The sequence below is a fragment of the Cyprinus carpio genome, chromosome B8, assembly GCF_018340385.1.
Source record: "Cyprinus carpio isolate SPL01 chromosome B8, ASM1834038v1, whole genome shotgun sequence".
In the NCBI taxonomy this organism is placed as follows: Eukaryota; Metazoa; Chordata; class Actinopteri; order Cypriniformes; family Cyprinidae; genus Cyprinus; species Cyprinus carpio.
Genome location: NC_056604.1, coordinates 255,415 through 280,184, shown reverse-complemented (window position 1 = coordinate 280,184; position 24,770 = coordinate 255,415). Strand labels below are relative to the sequence as shown.

The following is a 24,770-nucleotide window of genomic DNA, read 5'->3' as shown; positions in this document are numbered from 1 at the left end:
AGTGGAGAGCGCCAATCATTTCTCAAGCGCCACCTGCCGCTCACTTGTCTTGATTCCCGAGTAACTCCAAGGCCGCGGCGAGGACGGACTCAGTAACTCGAGCATGCTCTTCAGCTACACCGCCGTCTCCTTGGTAACCAGGTACACTAACTAAAACAACTGTATCGGGGGCTCATTGTGATGGAAATAACACCAAAACTGAGAAATCAGTTTCACACTATATACTGCACCTCACTCTTTGATCATCGTGGTTCTGAACACGTAAACATTCGTAATCTAAATAGTGTTAAGAATAAACGAATGCATTGTATGTTTCCAGCACAATTTTAACTGGGATACTATATAATAATAATGATAATAATATATTTTTTTTAATCGTTCAGGGTCTTATTTATTAGCTCAGTGTGATATTAAACTTTAAACAACAACAACAATCGTTTAATAATCAAAACAAATATAAGTCCTCAAAGTTAAAAAAAAAAAAAACAATTCAAAAGTTGGTAGTTTGAAAAAGCATAATACTTTTATATTTTCTGCCAAAAATGTGCAGTAGACTGCCAAGACAGACTTTTTTTTCTGTCTTTTTTTTTTATTCCAAAATAATAACTGGACACCAGTTACTAAAAATTACACGTATGTAACAATGCAGCATAATGCAGTCAGAAATGAATTAGAGGTTAGTTATATATGCTTCACATATATAGTTTTAAAATACTTTGCAATATACAGTATGCGCTTATATAATATAATATAATATAATATAATATAATATATGCTTTTATAATATATGAAATATAATATAGGCTTGTATTCCTTTGAAAACAGTAATGTGTTTAATCTACGGTGATATACCGCCACCAAGCGGTGGTTGTTGGGAACTACGCCTGACATCATGGACAGTTCTAACGAAACAACTAGTAACCCTTTAGGTTTTAAAGTTTATAGATTGTACTACCGTTTATAGAGCAGCGTTGTTCGGATATTACTTAGTAAATGTATCAGTATTACTTATATTAAAATAGGTTATGCAATGCACTAACCAAGCTTTTTTTTAACTTCTCTAAATTGGCAAACCATGCGGAAAGACATGTAACCAAATCAATTCTGGGTCGTTTTTAGCACCTTTATCTGGCAGTTAGCGCGGTAAAATGACAACTTTGTGGCGGCGAAGAGCATAATCGAGGCGCGTATGTGAGCCGCACTCCGCGGGAATCAGTTTATCAGACATTAACCGCTCGGCGTAGAACGCGTTAGGAGGGGCTCGAGGTTGGCCCCGCCCCTTTCGCTTTTTAGCCCTTGACGTAGGAAGAGGACGGTAGCAAACAGTTGCCTCGAGACCCCCCCGCTCGCCATAGTGACTGTAGTCGTGGAGACAGTTACTTACCAACGGGAGCAACACTCAGCAACACAGCAGCAGCAGCACCTGGAGGAGAGAGAGAGGGAAAAGAACAGTAAAGCCAGGGCAGATCTAAGCAGAAGGCTGAGGTGAATATCTTTTTACTGCTTAGACAAATCTAAATGAATTGAATGTAAATTTAACGGGCCACGGAGGTTGAGTAATGTACATCTTAACGTGTTTTCACGCCCCGATCTCCTTCGCTGTCTATTAGAGTCACACTAGCACGCTAGTTGGTTAGCTCATCTGCTCCGCTAACTTAGGTCAGTTTGTTTTGAGATCGGCTAAACTAATTGACGTTAACGTTAGCGGAGAAATCCAAGTGCTGTGTTTGTAATTCCGCTGAATGCTATACATGTCGGTTATTGCGTCTGTAAGATTAATATGTTAATCAGATGGGTTAAATTACGAGCTATCTGGCTAACCAGTTACCGTAAACTAGGTAAACTTTCTTCTAAAGGCGTAACTGTTCGAGATCTGTCACAGGAGCCACTTAAGCGCTTTGTTCCGCGCCGTTGCTTTGCTTCAGGAATCGCTTTAATCTCGTGGAAGTGCGTGAGTCGATTCGGAGATACTGATGTGGACCCGCCTGGTCCGGTTTGACTGACGAGCTCAAGTTAAATATCTTTAATTGTAAGATAAACGTGTCGTTTTTAGTCATGGCATGTTTCTTTGGGTCTGTTTGAATGCATCAACAGGTTGCTGAAGTCGGTCTGAAGAGCGGTGCCCGATAAAAGTGATACATTTCGGTTTATATGATAATACTGACTTTACAAAGTGTTCACACGTTATTTAAATGTTCGTGTAAGCTGTAAGATTGCAAATGTATTTCACTAATTTTAAAAGGAAATTGAATAAGGCTTCTTGTCATCCGGTTCAAATCTGATTCTCTTTATCTGCACTAATATGTCTTACAGGCTGTTGTTAAAGGGTCAGGGACGTGAATCTCTTTTTTTGTCCGAGGCTATTAAGTTATTTAGAACAGCGGTTCTCAATTCCAGTCCTCGCGACCCCCTGCTCTGCACATTTTGCATGTCTCGCTTTGGTAACACACCTTATTCTGATAGAAGTGACGCTCCGTGCCATGAACTGTGTTCAGATTGACATGGTCCCTACACAGTGTTCTTTGCTGCCTACTCCCCTGAGCAGGGAAAATCTGTTGAAGTTTACTTCACTTCGGAACATTCATTCACGGATTTGCGATGCGCAGCGTCTGCACACACGGACAAGGTGTGACATAATATACCTTGGTAAATAAATAAATACAATTTAAATTCACGTCTCTCTCACCTCTGTGCACTTTGAATGGAACATATACGTTCGCATCAAACTGGAATCATGGGGAATATCCTGTGATGTCCACTTCGCAGGGCACTTACGTTCGAATTAGAACAAAAACGTCTGAAGCGATAAGAGAGACATACAAAATGTACAGAGCAGGGGGGCGCGAGAGGACTGGAATTGAGAACAGCTGTTTTAGAAATACAATAAAAATGCGATTTTATGCAAAACTGACTTCAGTATAGCATTTGAAAATGGACAAGTCATTCTGATTTAGTAGGTGCTGTATCTGCCTGGAGAAGAAAAAATAAAACATGAGAAAGATGAAACATTTTGGAAAATATTTGTCGCTTGTGATGATATTTTATTGCTGTTTCATTAAAAAAAGTAGTTTTATTTTTAGACATTAGTAAATATTTGAAAATATTTTGAAAAATCAACTCCATTTTGAACACCAAGTTGGTGTGGTTAGGGTTGTCAACCTGCAGGAAGTCAATTCATTGAGTTGTCATGTGACAAGAGACACCATAAATCATAAAGACACACCCCCTTTAGATTCCAATGACCCTGTATAAAATTCATTACATAAAAATGCTGTATGTCCAGTAACATTATAAGGACCTCTTGATATTCATGAGCATTATTATATTTGTATCATGAATTCTGTATTTTAATTTTTTTTTTTTTTTTTTTTTTTTTTTTTTTTAACCATAAAATATGTTGGAAAATGTGGGGTAATTTTATTGCATTTTTGAAGCCATTTAATTTTTTTTTTGTTTGTATTTTTATTTATAAAATATGTTTGAAAATATTAGGTAATTTTATTGCATTTTTTTGAAGCTTTTTTTTATTGACGCCTTAAAAAAACGCATGTTCTACATGCTGTATTTTTTTTTTAAAAAGAATTGATTTATATTTAAATTCTTTTTTTAAATGTATGAAATAACATGCATACAGAACTACTCATTTTTGGTCATTCTTATTTGTTTGTCATTGACACCAAAAAACAGTCTGCAGGTCTATTTGAAAACCACATAAAAACAATAATCAGTACAGTTTATATTTGATTATGCTATATTCCTATGCTTCATAATCCCACATTGTGATATTAAAAATAAATACATTTCACTGTTTTACATGGCATTTCCAAATATAATCTAAACATTAGTCTGAAAACATAAAGTTTTGATGCCTTATTGACTGCATTCTTCAGGCTTAATGTTCCAAAACTTCTTGTGACAACTCTTTTTCTTTCATTTCCGGTAGCAATACATGTATGTATTTTCTCTGCCTTTTTAAAATGTTGTATCGTAGCAAGTAGTCTAGCTGAGTGTCAGTAATGTGAAAACCCGTACTGTTATAATTGTGAGCGAATGGGGAAGATATGTATGCATTTCCTCATAATAGAGATCCGGGGGCTGTTGACGCTAACAGGTTGACAACAGCTTGACACTTGTGCTCATCCAAAGCTGCTGTAATTTTTTATAGAGTTGCATCGTGTCACCGTGGCTATGCTACACCTGCTCAGCAGAGAACCGTGTAATGAGCCCTCTTCATGACAATAGCATGCGGTCCAGGTGTCGCTCCCTCTTGGGCTGTGCCTTCCCTATGATCTCTCTTTAGCCGAGAGTGTCCGTTTGTATCAGAAAGCGCAGCTGATAATGAGGTTTATTGGCATAGAGAGGTAGAGCCAGATCCTGATGCAACACACTAGATCATGTTGGGGGTACGGCCCGTCCTTACTAGCTATAACACTCATGCTTGGGGTAGTTTTTCGATTATTTTCACCCCTTTCTGTTGTCTGCAAGCAGTGGGTCGAACCAGGTGTTTGAGATGGAGCGTGTGTTTGTCACTACTGTGGTGACGGTTCCCTCCTGAGCTCAGCTGAAGGGGGTGAGCAGCAGAGCTCACATCAGCTGTCGCGGTGGTCTGTCAGGTGCTTCACTGAGCTCTGAAATCCTCCCCACCGATGCATCTTCTCTATGCGACATCTTCAAAGCTCTAAGATCCTTTTTCTGTAATGAAATATGTTGTTACAGGTGCATATCCAGGCTGGAGGAGAAATGAATGATTCATGTAATTGAAGTTAATTATTGATGGGGCCATTCGCTGCTTCCTGGGCAGTGTGATGTCCATTAGCTCGTTTTTTGCAGGGGTTTGGTTTGCAGTTTTGCATGCTACGCTCCTGTAGCCCTGACATGGCACCTATCTGATTGTGGGGACGGTAGACTACACTTTGTTCTTGACACGACTGCACTCCACCAATCAGAAATCAAATGCTATTGGCAGGCGGCTTGCTTTTAACCCCAGTTGGCAAATTTGGATGCAACCCAGGGGCCCAGAGCACTAGGGGGCCCCCTGTAACAGGATGCGTGTAACTTCTGTGCCTCTAATGGAGGCTGCAAAAAAAAAAATGATGATTTCCAAACAGGTTTCCGAAACATTTCTTCTTCCACAATCTGTTATTATTCAGGTAGCTCATCCTGTCCCAAACTAACACTATTGGGCTCAGCCACACATTACCATTCAAAAGTTTGGGGGTCAGGTACGATTATAATTTTTTTTAAATTGAAAGAAACTGAATAATTTCATCTAGCAAGGATGCATACAATTTTAAATTGATCAAAGGTGACAGTAAAGACATTTGTAATGAAAAAAAAAAACTTTTTAAAAAAAGTTTTAAATAAATGCTGTTTTTTAACCTCTTCAAAGAATCCTAAAAAACATCACCGCTTTCACAAAAATAGTAAGCGTCACAGCTGTTTTCAGCATTGATAATGCAACACAGTTAAAATATATTAAAGGGGTCATATGATGCTTTTTAAAGATCATTATTTTGTGTGTATTTGGTGTAACAGAATATGTTGACATGCTTTAAAGCGGCAAAACTCCGCATTTGAACAGTCAATAGCAAATACTTAAACTAAAAATAAAACATACTTACAGTAGCTGATTCAGAAGCGCCAGATTGTCGTAGCAAAGTCAGAATTACCTCCTCTCCTAGGTTCATGAAATGGCTGTCCATAAAATGCGTTGCTGTTCTGTTGTAAGTAATCTCAAAGATTCCTACATGCATCTACTTTCAGAAGGCCAAATAAAGTGCTTTTGCTTTCGCCTAGATACACACAGCAGCTCCCTAACCGTGGCTGCATCAACACTAACTGCGGTTACTGAAACCACGCCCTTCTTTCTTTCCTTTTGCGTGAACATTTGGATGGCATTAAGAAAATATTTCCACTCATGACGTAGACCTGTGGGGGCGTGTTTGAATGAGCCGTTTTAGGGGGGCGTGGCAGTCTTAACTTTGATAAAGAATATTTCTTTGGTTTTGAGACTTTAGTATTGCATCATATGACCCCTTAGAATATAAACACAATTTTTATAGTAATAAAATCATTAAATGATAAATAGTGATTGATGGGATATGTTTTCTTTCAAAAACATAAATCTGAGCCCAGAGTTTTGGAAGATTCTGAAGAGACATCTTTCAAACACATTGAAAAATCATACTCTCCTCAAACGTAAAACAATATTGTAAGTTGACAAAGCTTCAGTTAAATCACAAACTGACTGTATTTGCTTTTGAGAAGAGCAGGGAGAGGGCTTTTGATAGTGCTGAGTGATAATTTAATTACTTTTTAGATCACTGCTTTACTGTTTTCTGGTTGTAGTATGAATGCATGGATAAATTTTAACTTTAGTGAAGTGGCTATTTTTGGTATGCATCCTTGCTTTGTGTAGCATATATTAATTTACTTTCAAGGGCCTCATGTATTTGCTGTGTAATCAGATGTTCATTTTGCGAGTTTTGCAGTTCTTTTTGCCGACTCTTTCAGCATGGCAAGCAGGTTTACCTGCTGAACAGGTAGGTGAATTTATGAAGATTAGCTATGAATATTGATTAGTTAATGTTGATGCTGGCTTAATCTTAGCTGTGCTCTGTTCACTGGTCTATTTAATATTAATAAGCCAAACATTAGCTCCGGGTGCCCAGGAGGCTTTAATCCTCACAAAATATAAATCTTATCATTCTGAAAATTAATATTTGGCAAAGTTTCACCTCAAAACACTTCCTCAATATACAACACAGATGTGCATGTAATTAAAATCACCTTACCTCTTGTGTATACACATGTGAGGAACAGATTATAGCTGTAAACCTGTGGGCAAATTCAAACCCATTTTTGTTCACTTGAAGGTTTTGACAAAGCCCCCGCATAATGCAGCAATAGTCCAAATCAAGCTTTTAATTGGTTACACAACCCCACCGCAAAGAAAAATAAAGGAATGGGAATGGAATTCGTGTCAACCCAGATCCATAGGCAGCTGTTATGTGTTACATGGACAACTTGATACACAAATACAGCCTGGGTTATGGAAAGAGAGGGTGCTGGGCCGGGGGTGCAACCCATGTTATTCTTTCAAAAGTCAGTGGTGGTTTAATCAGCTCGTCTTCTTTCAATCCATGTTTGTGTTGATGGATGTGCATGGTCTCAGCTTTGCAAAGCAGGTGAAGGGCCAAAGGAACAACAGAGAGGAAAATGTAGGTACGGGTACCCACTTTTTAGCCAAATGACTGCACCTAAACGCCATGGTTTTAACTCAGATATGAATTTGGATTTCTCTTCCACTTTCTGGTGAAGCGGCAGTGCGCGACAGGTGTTTATAAACTAGTCAAGTCACCTTAGTAGAGTGATGGAGGTTGTGATATTATATATACCTACAATCTGTATACACACATATTCGCATGTTGTCAAAAGAATAACCTCGTTAAATCACGTTCATCTATCAGTGCCCATTGGTTTGTGTCCTGTGCCACGGGTCAGAGTTCACCTCCAGTCATCTGCCTTCATGGAGACTTTATGCGATTGTTGTAGCAGCATCTACGTAACCTTAACCACACTGAGCTTTCTATGTGACTATAGTGTGGAGCGCGGCTTTTCAAGCAGACGCTGCAGTGGATCCCCTGTGAAAGGTATTTGTGCGTGTGCACCGAGGCACCATGGGGGAAGGGTGTCGCAAGGGGGTGGCAGATGACCAAATAACTAGCTCTTCTGTGTGTGTCTGTGCGCATGATTAAGCCTGTGCTGGTATTTAGCCCATGCTGGAAGAAGCTCGGCCTGGAGCAGAGCGCTGATGTACCCACCCCCGGCAACTGCCCTTGTGCTGTAAGGGTGGTCATAATACTTGGATCAAAATCATTAATAAATTATACAAAACACGCTGAATAATCTGATTCTTAGTTGATATGTTATGCGCGTTGTTTTGGCACTGCCAAAAGTGTACTTTAGAAATCAGGATTTAGGCTGTCCTGGCAGCATGAGCAGCACTGTTGATGATTGAAAACTTTCCCGTCTCCATAGATATCATTATCGTGTTTTGTTATTGTGTTTATATGGCTGTAATTATCTCTTTAGCTTATCTCTCACACTAACGTGGCAGAAATGGCTTCCTCCTGTAACTTTACACAAAACTGACAGGTTGACATGGAGCCAAGAAGATTCCGTTTGATAATTGCGTACAAATTGTTATCTTAGCTCTATTGTTATCGTCATAAATCGGCTTAGGGATTTGAACAAGCTCCTAACTCTTAGTATTAAATTTTGCTTCACAACTCAACCTGTAGCATTTGTGCTACAAACATAAATGATGTCTTAAATCCTGCAGCTTATTGAGGAGATTTGTTTCTATTACTATTTAAGCAATTATCAAAGCAATCAGACTTTGTTTTCTCTGTCTGGAGGAACACGTATAACTTTCCTGTAGTAAATACAGTGGTTAAGTAACATTTTTAACAAGCTGTTTTATTTGGCAACCCTGGCTTGAACTACAGGTGATTCATAAGGTCAAACAGAACCTGCTTAACAGTGCTGCTTTTTAAGTGACATCTCAACAACCACATACATCGTTAAACCTTCTCCTTTTGCGTGACAGGATATAATCGGCCGTAATCAGTATTGCAGATGATTGCTTTTATTGGGTGATACCAATTATTTTCTGATACGTTGGTGGTAAAAAGCATTCCTAGCTGTTTGCCTTTCTATTAGACAGAAAAAAATAAAAATTAAAATTCTGTCATTAAAAGGATAGTTCACCCAAAATTAAAATTCTGTCATTAATTACTCCCACCCGCATGTCGTTCCAAATCCATAAAAGACCTTCGTTCTTCTTTGGAACACAAATTAAGATATTTTTAATGAAATCTGAAAGCTTTCAGACCTTGCATAGACAGCAACGCAACTACCACATTCATCGTTAATATAGTCCATGTGACATCAGTGGTTCAACCTTAATTTTTGAAGCTGTGACAATACTTTTTAAGTGCAAAGAAAACAAAAATAATGACTTTATTCGACATATTTCTTCTCTTACGTGCCAGTTCTTAAGGCCCGTTCCTCTCATACCAAGCATGATAACTATAAAGATAACGATATTATTGTCCACACCAATGAACGATATTGCCTGTTTATTCTCAGTGCACTCGCATCTGCCCCTTTAAATTCTCGAGCTCATTATAGCAGAATGGATTCTGATTGGCTGTCAATGTTTGTATCATTCATCAGCTGAAAAAAAAAATCGTTCTGAAAGTGATTCCAATGATATCGTTTTTCTGTGCCTTTATCGTTATTGTGTGGACTCTGTTATTCTTTAATATTGAGAAAGATTTTTAGAACTATATCTTTGTTATCTTTATCGTTGTCTTTATAGTTATCGTTCTTGGTGTGAACAGGGCTTAAGACAAGCGTGAAGCGTGAAGCACACGATGCAAGCGTGAAGATCAAAAAAACCCCTATTAATAAAAAAAACATAATAATTTTTCCAAAGATGAACAAAGGGAAGTCTTACGGTTTGGAACCGAGGGTGAGAATTGAATTGACATGAGTATTTTATTTTTTAGGCTTTAACAGCTCTGTCTAACAAAAAAGGCAAATGGTATAATACTTTAATATACTGTCGACATAGAAAATATACATTTAAATAATTTAAACAAGTCTTTGAATATCTATATTAGGCATGCAATTCCACAAAACCTTACAAACCTCAAACTTTGAAATTATTTTTATGTTGTTTACTATATTTATTTATATATATATATCTTGTTATATTGTATAAATCAGCCACCCAGTTTTCTAAGATATCGGCACAGGCCATCCAAAAACATCACCTAATTTCAATATCAAAAGACAGCCTCCTTTGACTCAGGCCAGTAGACAATAACCCAGAATGCCCCTAGTGACCATCTAGGCAACATGCTAAAAGTCGCTCAGAAACTCCTTAGCAACCACATAGCCAACACACTGTCGGTGATGTTCACACCACTCAAATTTCATTCAGAAAATTACATTTGACTCTAATATTTCACATAGCTCTTAGAACTATGTTACTACAGCCAATACCTTTGATGAACTGATACGTCAAGGCAAAGTACTCTGATCCCTCTGATTTTCTTTGGGAAAAAAAGAAAAGGAAACGGGTGACTTGGCTGTGAGATGTCTGAGCAGCAGGCTGAGACTTGTCTGAGACTGAAATGTGTTGCTCATAAGAGCCTCTCCCTCAGCATTCAACCCCCCTGTTCGTCTCAAACCGCTCCTCGTCGGAGCGTTCTTTACATTCCACCTGCTTTGTATCGTAGCTCCACAAACCGCTATTAAATTCCCTGCCACAAACAGCACACTGGGCTGTGACATTTGCATCACAATGGCCTCCTCTCTCTCGCCATCTCTCTAGTCTGGGAGACATGGACAGTCCCTCTAATGTCCCCTCTTTTTACTGTTTGCATATTATACGATGGTGATTTCCTTACCATTTTCCAGTTTTTTTTTGTTAGCCCTTGATGTTCTTTTTTACAGTGTCCATAATTTAGGACAATGTCTTTAAACTAAATATTTACTTTATTTAGTTTAAGCAGAAAAAGTCTTGATTTAGAACATACTCAATTTCTCTCTTCTGTTTTGTTTAATATCCATCACTACGAGGTTTGGCACACTTCATAGTGTCAGACTCCCATTCATCCCCTCGTTCATCCTGTAGAAGTTCACTCCTGTACACTCAGGACCCTCAGAAAAAGAACATTTATTGTGGACTTTTCCTCCAAGGGTAACATCTTTGTAAGTTATCATGACTGTGTGCAGATGAGCACTTCAGCTTACCCATTCATGTGCCTCTCTATGCACCTGAATAGACGAAGAGGAAGAGCTTGTTGATTCTGTAAGGGCTGAACCCTGTGTGACTCCTCCGTTGCCCTATGTGATATCAGTATATTGTATGCAGAACTTGTCAAACAGTTGTTCTGCCCACTTTTCCCTCCCGTCAACCTAGGCCAGGGTCTCTTGTGTGAAAGATTGAATCAGCCCCAACAGAACCTGGTTGTTCTTTTTTGTTTATTAAAAAATGTACACAACATCCAACCAGTCAGAAGTTCTCTTAAATTACAAATAGTGCCATAGTCATTTATAGAACTACAATAAACACAGTTTTCCATGCAGAAAAATGCCGTATTCTCCTTACTTTAATTATTATTATCAGTAATGACACGGCTGAATTATATTTAGATGAGTGTGATATCTTGACTATCATTTTTACCCAGAATGCACATTATGGAACACGCCTATCATTGTCTCGTGAACCATTGTGAATCAGATTCTTGTAAACACTTGGATGTCATTCTTGAACATGGGCGTATGAAATTGTAGATAAGCAGTAGTACTTTACACATTAGACATTGACTGTTATTGTCTTTCATGACTGAAACCTATACTTGATTGACACATTCTGGGGGGTTTGACGTTTATTTTTTATTTATTTTATTATTTTTTTCAGTTTTTTTGACACACTAAAGATATTATTAATCATTTTTTATTTTATTAATAGAAATGATTGTTAATGAACAAATTAACAATAACAAAGTGTAATGTTTCTAAACATTTGAACTAAATTTTGCCATTATCTGTAGGACAGATATTAGATTAGTTCATTTCCAGAATATAAATTTCCCTAATAATTTACTCACTCCCATGTCATCCAAAATTTTCATGTCTTTCTTTAAGTCAAAAAGAGAGGTTTTTGAGGAAAACATTCAAGGATTTTTGACTCCAAATAGTGACGTTTCAACAGGGCCCAATGGGTTGAAGGTCCACATTACAGTTTCAGTGTTGCAGTTTCAAAGGGCTCTGCATGATCCCAGCTGAGGAAAAAGGGTCTTGTCTATTGAAACGGTCAGGATCGTTTTCTAAAAAAAAAAATATATATTTTTTAACCACAAATGCTTGTCTTGCACTAGCTCTGCAATGTGCATCTAAACTTCATGCATTACATAATCACATTGGAAAGGTTTGCTTTCCATTGTATGTTAAAATTTCTTTCGGTCACCACATGCAATTGCAGCACTATTGACAACAGATAAGGGACCTTTTTTGCATGCTAAATTGAAACTGAAGCGACTTGAATGTGACTGCACCTTGAGTACAAAATCTGTGAATATCTGTTAAAGAAATGAATAGATATCAGTCAAACATTTTATATCGGTTATGTCCTTAGCCTGGAAGATTTGGTGCACACAATCCAGATAAACCATCCGACGTTGACATGACTTATTGAATTACATAATGTGATACTTGGGCAAGATGCTTGATGTTTTAATGCAGTCTCATGTGTCTTTAGACAGTGTCTGTCTGTTTGGTGGTAACAGCCGACTATAAATCAGGAAGTTTAAACGTGTGGAAGCTTTTCACGTACAGCTGTAGACATTGCCACATTGGCTCATAAGATCTTGAAGGGCGTGTGATAATCCAGTTGTTGTTGATATGGAATCAAGTCAGTCAAAGTAGGTATGGAGTAAAGGCCATGTTGTTCTTGCAGATTATCAAAAGATTGATTCCTCAGTCTGCGTGACTCTGAAATCCGAGCGTTGAGGTGGCAGACGTAATGTGGAGACAATGTGGTTGTGACAGAATCACTTTAGGAAGTTTCTGTCTTCCTTCCCTCTGAAATATATTGGCTACTGTTGACACCTGATGCCATTTGGCATTTAGCATTGGTAGTCTGGTAATCTTCATCCCGCTGTCTTCCAAAGAGGTTTTTCAATGAGAAATGGCACTGTTGTTTTACAGCATTTAAAAGCAATGCATAATAAAGGAGATTGTGCATTTAATAGTGCTTCTCTTTTAATTGAGTGTCTTATTTGCCAGCCAGAACTTGTTGCACTGTTGCAATATAAAGCCCACAGCAGAAACTCGGCTGGCTGGAATCTCTTACGTTTCTGAAAAACTCATCCCCAAACAGCTTTCCTGCATGTGTCACTGGGTGTAGTTACCAAGATGTATATTTTTGCACCACAAACAGACACCTGCTGTGAGAGACTTCTTTTTCGCAGCACGATCCTCTGTTTTTGTATCACTATGGGCAACAAGGTGGTGTGACAACAAAAACTGGAGAGGAGTTCCACCATTTTGTCATCACTATTATAAAAACAGATAGAAAGGGCAATTATCACTATGGAACCAGACACATTTAACAGTCTTCTTCTTCACCTTCTCATAGTCTTTGTTCCAAAGGTAAGCTTTCTCTTTTACGACACACTTTTTCCCCCTCCTTTCGGAATCATCATCAGCTCCGGGTTGGGGGTGGTGCGGAAATCTGGAAAGGGGAGGAGGAGAGAGGAGGGGGATTGTAGAGTTGTAAGTGTGAACAAACGGTCTCCATGGCAACGTTCGACCGATTCTCCCTGGCTGCAGAGCCCTTTGCTTTTGGTGTGCTGGCGACGGATGGACTAGGGTTGTGTCGGGAATTGAAGATTGAGGGTTTGGCGTATGTGTCTTTTCGTGGCTTAATATTCACAGACACTAGTCCATATCTTGTTTTGATTTAACTGTGCTGAACTACTCTTGATTTATCCTTTTAAAATTTGGCAAATTCTGTGACATGGCACATTATACTCTAAATTCTATTTTTATGATTGGATTCTGTCCATGTTTCAAGCATCGTGGAAATCATAGGGCCCTAGATAAGTCGCATACATCACGCTTTCTTAATAACCTCCAGGTTCAAGCTTCGTATTTGCAGTTGGTATGGATGGATGATATATATCATAAGCGGTAGGAGCATTTGGTGTGTGTTTTTCAAAGCTGCATATCTGCAGAACATCGGCCCAGCTTGTTGGACACAGTTGTCCAGTATAGATGGCCCTTTAATGGCAACAAGTGTCTCTGCTTTATTGCAAGGCTGTTCGAACCTTCCGGCGGGTCATAAAACCAATCAGAGTGTATTTCCAAACTGCAAATCTGTCAGGAACGTCTGGATTATATAGTTGGAAAAGTAATTTGAGGCTTCGTTTACAAAGTGATTGTTGTATTTGGAGCGTGTAAGTGCAAGGATGACTTGTGGCGGCTTTTCTTTTCTTCTCTTTTCTCTTTTTTTTTGTCTTTCTGATGGCTTTAACATTCCCTGTCAGCATGCCATACCAGAGAAAGTTCTTGTAAGTCCTGAAGTACAGCTTTCTGTCGATTTTTCGCTATAAAGGCACATGTTTTTTTCCCCTCCTGAGTCCCTGCCTCCGCTCCAGAGGGTCAGAGTAATAGCTTATGTATTTATTGTTCTAAGTTTCTGGTTAATGTGAGATAGAAGGATCACTTGGGGATGGCATTGTTTGGTTTGGGAAGTATTCTGTTGGTTGCATAGCAACAGGCTCCTGGAAACGGGAGTGGACGGTGTTGCCACTAGCAACCGCTGTTGCTCTGCAAACAATGTGGGCCAGTGCAAACAAGAGCCAAGACTGTGGGCTCCTGTTTTTAATTGAACATCTGCATGTGCTTTGCCCTGATCGAGTGTTGTTTAAGTTCAGTCTGTCTGTGACAGATGTGTATAAACCCACTCACATCATCACAGGTATCACTTTATGTTTTCCTTGTCATTTAGGCCTGGTTTATTGCCAGCATACTTCCAGGAGAGGATTTGGCTCTCCGTCTCTTCACACTCAGGTTAATGAGAACAGAAGGAAATGGCTGCGATGTTGTGGCGGTCTTTAATAGCTCATTTGTGTTCAGCTGAGGTGAGCGCTTGTGTCGTGTGGCAGGGAGTCTCTGCTCTACTGTAATAAAAACCAGAATCCTATTGATGAGGATAGGCCTCTCTCGCTCTTCACACCAAAGTGCCGGGGTGCTCCTGCTTGTTTTCTGCTTTTGTGCGACCCCCTAGCTGCTGGTGGGGAATTTGTGTGGCTTTTAACCTTCTTCTCTAGGAGATTAGAAGAGATTGAGGTGCACGACTAACTAGCAGTTTCACTCGTTCTCATTATTATTATTATTATTATTATTATTATTATTATTAAAAAAAGCTAGTGGTTCTGCAAGGTTGTGATGCAAAAAAGAGTTCAAAGGTTTCTGAATGGGTCACGGACAGTGAAAAATTCTAACTAAATTTATAGCTTTGTGTATTTAAGATAGCAAAATAAATATACATTTTTCAAAAGGAGGAGAAAATGCTTCCCAGGTTGTTTATTGATTTTTTTGGGGGGGATTTCTAAGATCGAATTAAGCAGATGCCAGCATGGATTAGTTTTGTGAACAAGGTTGAACATCATTTTATGCAGCTGATGTGCTATGATACATTTCAGTTAAAAGAGCAGTTCACTTCCAGAAATGAAAAATTTCTTGATAATTTGGTCTACCCCCCGCGTCATCCAAGATGTTCATGCCTTTCTTTCTTCAGTCGATAAGAAATTAAGGTTTTTTTAGGAAAACATTCCAGGAATCTTCTCCATATAATAGACTTCAATGGTGACCAACAGGTTAAAGGTCCAAATTTTTAAGTTTCAGTGAAGCTTCAAAGAGCTCTACATGATCCCAACCAAGGAATAAGGGTCTTATCTAGTGAAATGATCGGTCATTTTCTTAAAAAATGTAAAATGTGCATATACTTTTTAACCCACAAATGCTCATCTTGCACTACCTCTGCGATGCGCATGGGCATCTTCACTCATTGTGTAATCATGTTGGAAAAGTCATGCACGGTTAGTTCTTTAGTTTTGTATACTTTGGTTAAAACAGTTGGGTAGGCCAAAAAACTCCATCTCATTTTCTCACAACATCCTTGTTTGAACTTTATTTTTATAAAGTGCATTTGACTTTCTTTGCAAGTTTGTAAACACTGGTTCGGTACTTCCCAAAAAAGTATTTACATTTGTATTTTCCTAGAAAATGACAGATTGTTTCGATAGATAAGGCCCTTATTCCTCCCCCGGGGATCATGTAGAGCCCTTTGAAGCTGCAGTGTAACTGCAATTTGGACCTTCAACACATTGGCCACCAGTGAAGTCCACAGTATGGAGAAAAAAATCCTGGAATGTTTTCTCAAAAACCTTAATTACTTTTCGACTGACCAAAGACAGACATGAACATCTTGGATGACATGGAGGTGAGTAAATTATCAGGAAATTATTATTCCGGAAGCGAACTTCTCTTTTAAAGACATTTTTCATACTTTGTTTCAAGACCCACATTTTACATTGGGCATCACGTGGTGACCCAACAAAGCTATTTGAGAAGCGCTTCTCAGAACCCAGACTGACAGGCTGAAGTAGATTTCTCTCTGAACACCTGAAGGCACACAGTGAGCGATCTCTGAGAATAATAGCAATAGGCAGAATCAGCTCCAAAGATAACTGTGCCGGGGCCAACCCCAGGACGTATTTATAACCAATGCAACACCCCTCAAGCAAATACCTATCTCTTAAAAGATCTAAGCACACTCATACTATTTACTGTATGAGTGTTCTGATGAAGCTTATTGGCGTTATGACTCGTGTTTTACCTTACCAGTCTAGTTCATGTGAGAGCTAGACAAAATCTGTGGGATTTTAACCAAATAACTCCTGTTGACTGATACAGCAAGCCCAGTTGAAAAACATTACTGTTACCATCTACAACGTGTCTAACTGGTGTAAAACAAACTGGAAGACTTCCAGCCTGGTGATGACTGGGTGATTACGCCCACACATAATCTGTGCCCGCAAGTCCACAGATTTCCACTGAACTTGAACCCACGTCATTCATAAAATTCTACCACCAATACCACTGCCCTTTGAGATTTTGTTGATTTATCATTAAAAAGCATAATCAGATTAGCTAAAATATTTGAGTGTTGTCATGGTTTCATAGTCATTTTTGAATATGTTTAGCTGAATCCCTCTCGAAATTGATGCAAGGTCTCCACAGTTAGGGCTGGGCGATATGGCTGAAAATTGTATCACAATATAAGTGTTTTTCATATGGGTCGATATCGATAATTATTGATATTTTCGTATGACCCATTTAAAAATAAGGACCAGGAGAAAAATATTACATTTAAAACATTTTTATTTTAAAATTAAAGGATTAGTTCACCTCAAAATGAAAAATTTCCTAATAATTTACTCACCCAAATGCCATCCAAGATATCCATGTCTTTCTTTCTTCAGTGGAAAAGAAATTAAGTTTTTTTGAGGAAACTGAGTTGGTTGCCATTGAAGTCCATTATATGAAGAAAAAGTCCTGAAATGAATTGGCGCAGCAGTCAGTCATCTTATCTACATCACTCACCAATTAAGTAAGGCTTTCCACTTATCACTCCACGCCGGTTCTGTTACTGAAGAATCCAACACGAGACAACGATATGGCGCAACCAAACTGTTACATGATTGGCAGGTAGCGTGTCCCTACGTTGCTAGGTTACCAGATAGCGAGTGCCTTTGTTCACGCGACCAAACTTGCTTCGCAACCTCTGGTTTCTTCCGACGAAGAAAAAAATATATATCGAACTTTTTATCAAACGCATTTTTTATTGATATTGATTACATGTCTATCGCGATACATATCGTTATCGTTTTATCGCCCAGCCCTATCCACAGTCAGCAAAAAGTAATGGAAATTAGTAAGGTGTAAGTTTTTTTAAAAGAAATTTTAAGTTTTCATTTATCTGAAAACCAAAAAGTTATTTGATGAATTAATCAATGATTTAATCAAATTTATTTAATAATCAACAGTCAAATAATAACTGATGCAGATTTTCAGTGTCATATAAGGGCAGTTTTCTATCAGTTTTTTTGTGATATACAGGTGCATCTCAATAAATTAGAATGACACCCAATCATTGACACCTTTCACAAGGAGGGTAAGCCACAAACATTCATTTCCAAAGAAGCTGCCTGTTCACAGAGTGCTGTATCCAAGCATATTAACAGAAAGTTGAGTGGAAGGAAAAAGTGTGGAAGAAAAAGATGTACAACCAACCGAGAGAACTGCAGCCTTATGAGGATTGTCAAGTAAAATTGATTCAAGAATTTGAGTGAACTTCACAAGGAATGGACTGAGGCTGGGGTCAAGGCATCAAGAGCCACCACACACAGACGTGTCAAGAGGAAAATGAGAAACGAGACCAAAAAATGCAGATGAGCTGAAGGCCACTGTCAAAGAAACCTGGGCTTCCATACTACCTCAGCAGTGCCACAAACTGATCACCTCCATGCCACGCCGAATTGAGGCAGTAATTAAAGCAAAAGTACATGTACAGTAAATGAACATACTTTCCAAAAGGCCACCAATTCACTAAAAATGTTTTTTATGAAGTATTCTAATTTGTTGCGATAGTGAATTGGTGGGTTTTTGTTAAATGTGAGCCAAAATCATCATAATTAAAAGAACCAAAGACTTAAACTACTTCAGTCTGTGTGCACTGAATTTATTTAATACACGAGTTTCACAATTTGAGTTGAATTACTGAAATGAACTTTTCCACGACATTCTAATTTGAGATGCACCTGTAATGTTTCTACTCAAATTTATTGTTGAAAAATAAACATTTAAACATATTATTTGAATTGCATAATAAAATTTGAAAGCTAAAATTAATTGTAGTGATCAAAGAGTCAATGAATTTTTTTTTTTTCTAGTAATATGGTGCTCTAAAACACTTGATTCCCTATAAAATGTAATTTAGGTTTTCAAGTGTTGGAAACCTACTGGTCAAAATATGTGGGAACACCCAGTGCTGTAGAATCCCCTTCTATTTGCAAAATGTTGTTTTAAAATCATGGATTTTAATGGATTTTCACAGTATTGACTCATTGTATAAAGAAGACCTCAAATGTGTGTCAACTGTTTAAAAAAAAAAAAAGATGGATACACCCAGGGGGCATCTGAGTTCATGCTTTTTACTGAACTGACTCATCTGGTTTGTATTCATCACAATCCCTTTATTTTCTGAAAATGGGATAGTTATATATTTTTTCTCCAATTAATTTACCTTTGAATAGAGCTTCACACTTGAGAATTCATTATTTCTATATTACTGATCTCAGGAAACACAATTAGCTTTTATTCTTTATTCTTCTATTCCCAGAGGAAAACTTTAAGTGCCTGTAATTAGCATCCATTTTTCCTGCAGATGAAATCATGTGTGTGAAGCGTATTGCTTCTCTTTTGCTCTATTTTAAAAACAAACTGTCAGTCAAGGGGTCTCTTGAAGCGCATGAGCTCTCAGATCAACCTCCTCTGCTGTTTGTCAGTCACAATCAATGCAGGCGTGCATCTTAAATACTGATCTGGGACCTGTTGAGTGGTAACTGCCACCGTCGGACTGGTAAAGAGCTTATTTAGATGTACAGAGCTCGGCGCCCCCCTGTAGCTCTCGTTCCCCGTCTCTGAGTCTGTCTCTCTAGCGCTCCGAAAGTTCCTGTGTGTGAGCTTAAAAAAGAATAGCACAAGGGGAAGGGGGTGGTAGAGTTAGGGATGGTTGCCATGGATCCCTCACCATAGCAACCGACAAACGTTTACAAAGCATTGAGGAATTTCCTCATATCAGCTGTATTATTGGAGCTCCTAGAGACGGACTCTCATTCCAAACAACCGCTGGAGATCATCAGTATCCTAGTGGGGGGACCAGCCTCATTGCCATTTTAGCTCCAGCTCCCCCCGCTCGTTCTTTTCATTATTGGGGGGGGTGTTGTTTTTCCGCCCCTCCACTTTTTCCAAAGTCCCCTTGCTCTCACCTCCTATTCTTTTTTTTTTTTTTTTTTTTTTTTTCTTCTTCTTTTCTTTTTCCTGTGGGAGGCTGCTTGGTCTCCATTTGTCACTCTTTTCTACTCTTTCCTGTTGTTCTCTGCGCCATCAACGGCTGTGAGAGTTTGGAGAGTTACATCGGGATCTCGACGACCGTGGCAAACTTAAATCTTCACTTGAGCCCAATTCCCTGTCGACTTATTGGAGCCACATTGCAGTTGTGATGGGATTGTTAATGTCTCCTTTGTTCTTTTCTCCATAATAGAGTTCAGAGGTGAGCGGCCTGCTGGGGATGCGGGTGACTCAGCCTGACTTGGCTAGGTTGAGCTCCTGGTCCTTTCGAAGGAAGAAAGTGTGAAAAGCCACTTTGTATCCCACTTTTTTTTGGCACATTTGAAGAGTTGTACTTCATTGGGCTGCTCTTATCCTCTCCAGCAACCTGCTGGTGATCCGTTTGACTGTGTCGCGTATCTTTAGTAGTGGTGGGAATCAGCAGGGATCTTGTGATATAATATTATGCTGAAATGCCAACTGACACATTGCTGTCCTTTATGCTAATTTTTTTTATTTTTACTGCATTGTTTTTCAGTGCTTCAAACTATTTTAAACTTAGTTTGTTCTGATTTTGATCAAATAAAATTAATTGAGCTATTGCTAACCTCTTTAAATATTTTGTTAAAATGTTATCTCAAAAACGCATTATCCTGAGCTTATAGTTATAACAAAAATTGTAGCAATATTAACATAAATAATACTTAACAAATATATACTAAAACTATGTAAACTAAACTGCAAATCTACCATTATTGTCATAAACTTGTGTCTGAATAATTTTCCACATCTGATTTTTGTGATGGCTGTGCTTTAAAATTAAATGATTATTATCTTAAAGGGATGAAGTATTTTGAAAGTCTGACAGTAATCAGTGTTGAGTACTACTTTTTACTACGATTTAAAAATCGGTTGGTTTGTCTCAGAATCGATTTATATTTAAATACTTAACTATTTCTAAGAGGTGATCGGGAGAAGTAAGCACTTTTATTCCAACAGAGGGAGAAATGTATAGGTGTGTTTTTGACTTGAAGCAGCAGCGTGCAGACCAATCGGCGTATGACATCAAAGTACCGCGAGAGCGATTCGAAAGCATGCGGAGCCATGTGCTCTCTGTAGCTCTCGCGGTGCTTTGTCATACAACGAGCGATCTGATCTGCATGAGCAATGTCGCCGAATTAGATGACGTTGTATATGTTTCAAGCTGGCGCGAGAAAGCAAAACCATCACACAGACAGAGGATCTAACCTCTTCGAGAATTCTTTTTGCACCTCAAGTGTGGAAACACTGGATTTTACACACTGCCGGCTGGGAAAACATGACTAAACATTACTTAAACCGTATGCAAAGTAACATAGAACTTTATTTTTATTAAAGAAAGTATTTTTTTTTCTACTGTTGAACTTTTGACTTATTTATATTCATGTGCAAGTTCAGGGTTTTGGTACTTAAAAGTTTCATGGATCAAGGTATTTTAAAATATATGCTACTTTAATAAAAGTTAAAAAAAAAAATGTGATGCATTGTTTTTGTTAATATCGTCCCTTTTTACACTGCGATTCTGGAAAATAAACGGGGTAATGTGTCCCGGCAATTGTTCCCGGGTTGCTAGATTTTTGCACTTTCACACTGCCAGTGATTACCCGGAAATATGTGAGTGCATTCACACACAACCCGTAAAGGTCCCATGAAGACACGTGATATCAGGGTGTGACGTGTAATGTACGATCCGAAAACTCTAAGCACGCAAACATTCACTTAATCTCGTGCGATAACCTGCCTTCAAAACACATTAGTGAGGAACTTACTGATCTCTGCTTCGTTTCAGTTTGCACATATTTGTTTTGTCGCGAACGTTAATCTGCCTTCAAAACATGTTAAAAGAGTCGCGCGATAACGTGCGTCATCACTACGACACGGCATTAGTTCTGGCTTTTGTTCACACAGCGCTTGTTCCGGGACTGAACCCGGCAATGTTACTAGGTCCCCGACCCGGGATCAATCCCGGTGTCAATCCCATTGACGTGTTAGCGTTCAAACAGAAGGCGACCCGGCAATGTTCGTTCAATTTTCCAACGTGCAGTGTAAAAGGGGCTTATGACTCATTTACAGTCTCTTTAAGGGTGTGATCAGGTATTTTCCATTGTCTAGTCTTTAATAAGCAAACAAAAGCAAAATAAATTGTAATATCGAATTGCAATAGTTATATAATTGCAATACTCAATTATCGCAATATATATTGAATCGGCACACAAAAGTTTCGGGATACTATTGAATCGGCAGATTAGCAAATCATCCCAGTCCTAGCACAAATGCATACTTTTGCAAAAAGCAGTCACGCTTTTGGCATACTTTTTGCTAGGTACAATGATTTTGTCATGCTAATTCTAATGTTGCGTGTGGAGTGTTAAGCTATTTAATATGGATGGTATGCAAATTAGGAAGCAACAACTGTTTTTCCTTTTAATATTTTTCACTTCCTCTCTCTTTTTCTCTGGCACGCTCAGGAGAAACCATGCAGCGGTCAGAGGGCGGCTCAGAGTCTGCATCCTCCGTGGCGCTGAGAACGTCCACTTCAGCCCAGGCGCCAGTGGTTTCAGCCCGTTCCCCGCCTCGCAACAGGTAAGCAAGCTCAGTATGATCTATCAAAACTGCTGAACAAATGTAGCATAATAAGCTGATAGCACATGACAAAGATCTGTTTAATATGAAAATCGGAGCTGCTTTAGCTCTTCTGTCATCAGTCTGAATCTCTTTAAAGATGCTTTTCAATAAGCACTGGATCCATCTGAAGCGATGAAAGACTTTCTCCTCACCCACACCCTTCATCTGTCAAAGCCACTTGAAATGATTAGCAGCGACTTTGCGTGGTGCTGCCGGGGGAGATGTTGGGTTTGGATCAACCACACATCCAAAGAAACTGGTCTTTATGTAATTTCGGTTAATATTTTGAGTAGAGCATCACATTTCCCTGGACAGCTGTAGAGGATTTGATGAAAACCAGGGCAGAATGAAATCTAGACTCCTAGTATGTAACATTCGTTGTGCTTGCAGTTTGGATCAAAGATGACACTTTTGTAAACGAAACTTTCCAGTGATCTCTCTCAATATATTAAAATCTTTCGCTGTGGGTTTTCTTCTTCTTCTTCTTTTTTTTTTTTGTGTAAATGTGTGAAATTTGATGCAACAAAGAAACGCCCTGCCACCCATCTTCCATTATTTGGACAGACAGGTAGTCCCACCCCAAGCTCACACCAATTGGTTGAGGCAAAAGTTTTGGAAATTACCACAAAAAAATGGCTTACTCGCAGTTCTCTTTCCATATTAAACTGGGATAATGGCATTCTGACATCGAAACAATTACGCACCTGCCCTTTTAAAGAGAAAAGGGTCTAATACATACATTTGTGTGTGTGTCCCTCACCCACATCCAGTGTTAGGTTAGTTCAGGCCAAGTGGCTCTTCCCAGAAGGGAGCTCAGGTGCAGCAGTTGCCAGTGTCTAGAGTGCAACAGATCCCTCCTGATCAACACACACACACACACACACACACACACACAGGATGGCTCACTGCACTTCCTGATGACCCACAACACCTTTGGCTTATCTTTTGCCTCTCTACATATTTCTTTTGCGCTCTCGTGACTGTCTTTGTCTTTCCATCACGCTCTCTCTGTCTCAGCATACTGTCAGAACCCCGAAACGCAGACATGCTGTACTTTCACGCACGTCACGCTTGGGCTGTTGAGACTAATATGTTAATAAGTAGTTTCACAGCTTGACAGGGCGTCTCTGATTGTTGAGGTGAAGCTTTTGTACTCACTGCCCCCCCCCCTACTGCCTGCAGCCTGCATGCAGCTGTTCATCTCATTTGCCTTACAGAATCTGTATTATCACATCTCAGAACTCATGCGGTGGTTATTTAGCACCAGTCTGATCCATACATGTGTGTGTGTGTGTGTGTTTAAAGGTCCAACAGGTTCAGCATGTGTACCAGTCCCAGGTGCAGTACGTGGAGGGGGCAGAGGCCGTCTACCCCAATGGCACAATGTAAGCCCCTATCAATATATTAAACCAGTGTGTCAAACCTGCTTTCAGTTGTTCACTTTGTGCAGGCAACTTATTATTGAAGACTTCCTATTGATGCTGAAGTATAATGTCATAAATATTATACTGGTGCTTTCCATGCATTTTTTAAAGCGAAAAATTTGTGACATTCTTTAAATCGTGATATCGCGGAATTAGAATAATACACCTAATAAGGAAATAAAAATATTGGACCCTTTTTTTAAATCGTAGATCGAAGAAAATATAATATTTACTGAGACAATCATTTTTTTTTTTTTTCAAGGTTACCCACTTTTCTCTAACCACTTGAGCCTAATAAAAAGGAAATTAATTTCCTTTTTTCAGGAGCCTTTAGTGATTCAGACCCCATTTTTGTGGAAAGTGCTTTTTTTTTTTTTTTTTTTTTTTTTTTACATGTGTATTCTGGAGTTTAATAATGACTGGCTGTGTTTTAATATATAGTCTGAAAGCCGTATCAGTAATGAAAACCATAGTAGCTTTCTGTCTATTTTTGTGAATGTTCATGTCCACTGTGTAAATAATAATTAACTAAAATCTGAATAAATTAGCTAAATTGGAGACTCCACCCCAAAATGAAAATTTTGTCATTAATCACTTACCCCATGTCGTTCCAAAACCCGTAAAAGCTTAATTCGTCTCTTCGGAACACCATTTAATATTTTTTTGGATAAAAAATGGGAGACACAGAAGAGAATAAGCTGCCTGCGTACTGCTCAGATTCTCCAAAATGGCGCTACTCTGATGTGGAGTGACACAGAGGAGACAAATTTTTTAATAAAGTCGTTATTTTTGTTTTATTCACATACAAAAAGTATTGTCATCGCTTCATAGCGTTACGGTTGAACCACTGATGACGGATGGACTATTCTGATGATGCTTTTCATAATTTTCTGGACCATGACAGTGTATTTTACTTGGCAGTCT

General features: G+C 38.7%; 1 long non-coding RNA gene across 1 annotated transcript; it reads left to right on the top strand.

The window, feature by feature from the left end:
• Nucleotides 1–1,346: 1,346 nt before the first annotated feature.
• On the top strand, nt 1,347–23,940 carry LOC122134623. Its single transcript, XR_006155369.1, has 3 exons — nt 1,347–1,485; nt 22,266–22,380; nt 23,728–23,940. It is a non-coding gene; the product is annotated as an uncharacterized LOC122134623 (long non-coding RNA).
• Nucleotides 23,941–24,770: the final 830 nt, after the last annotated feature.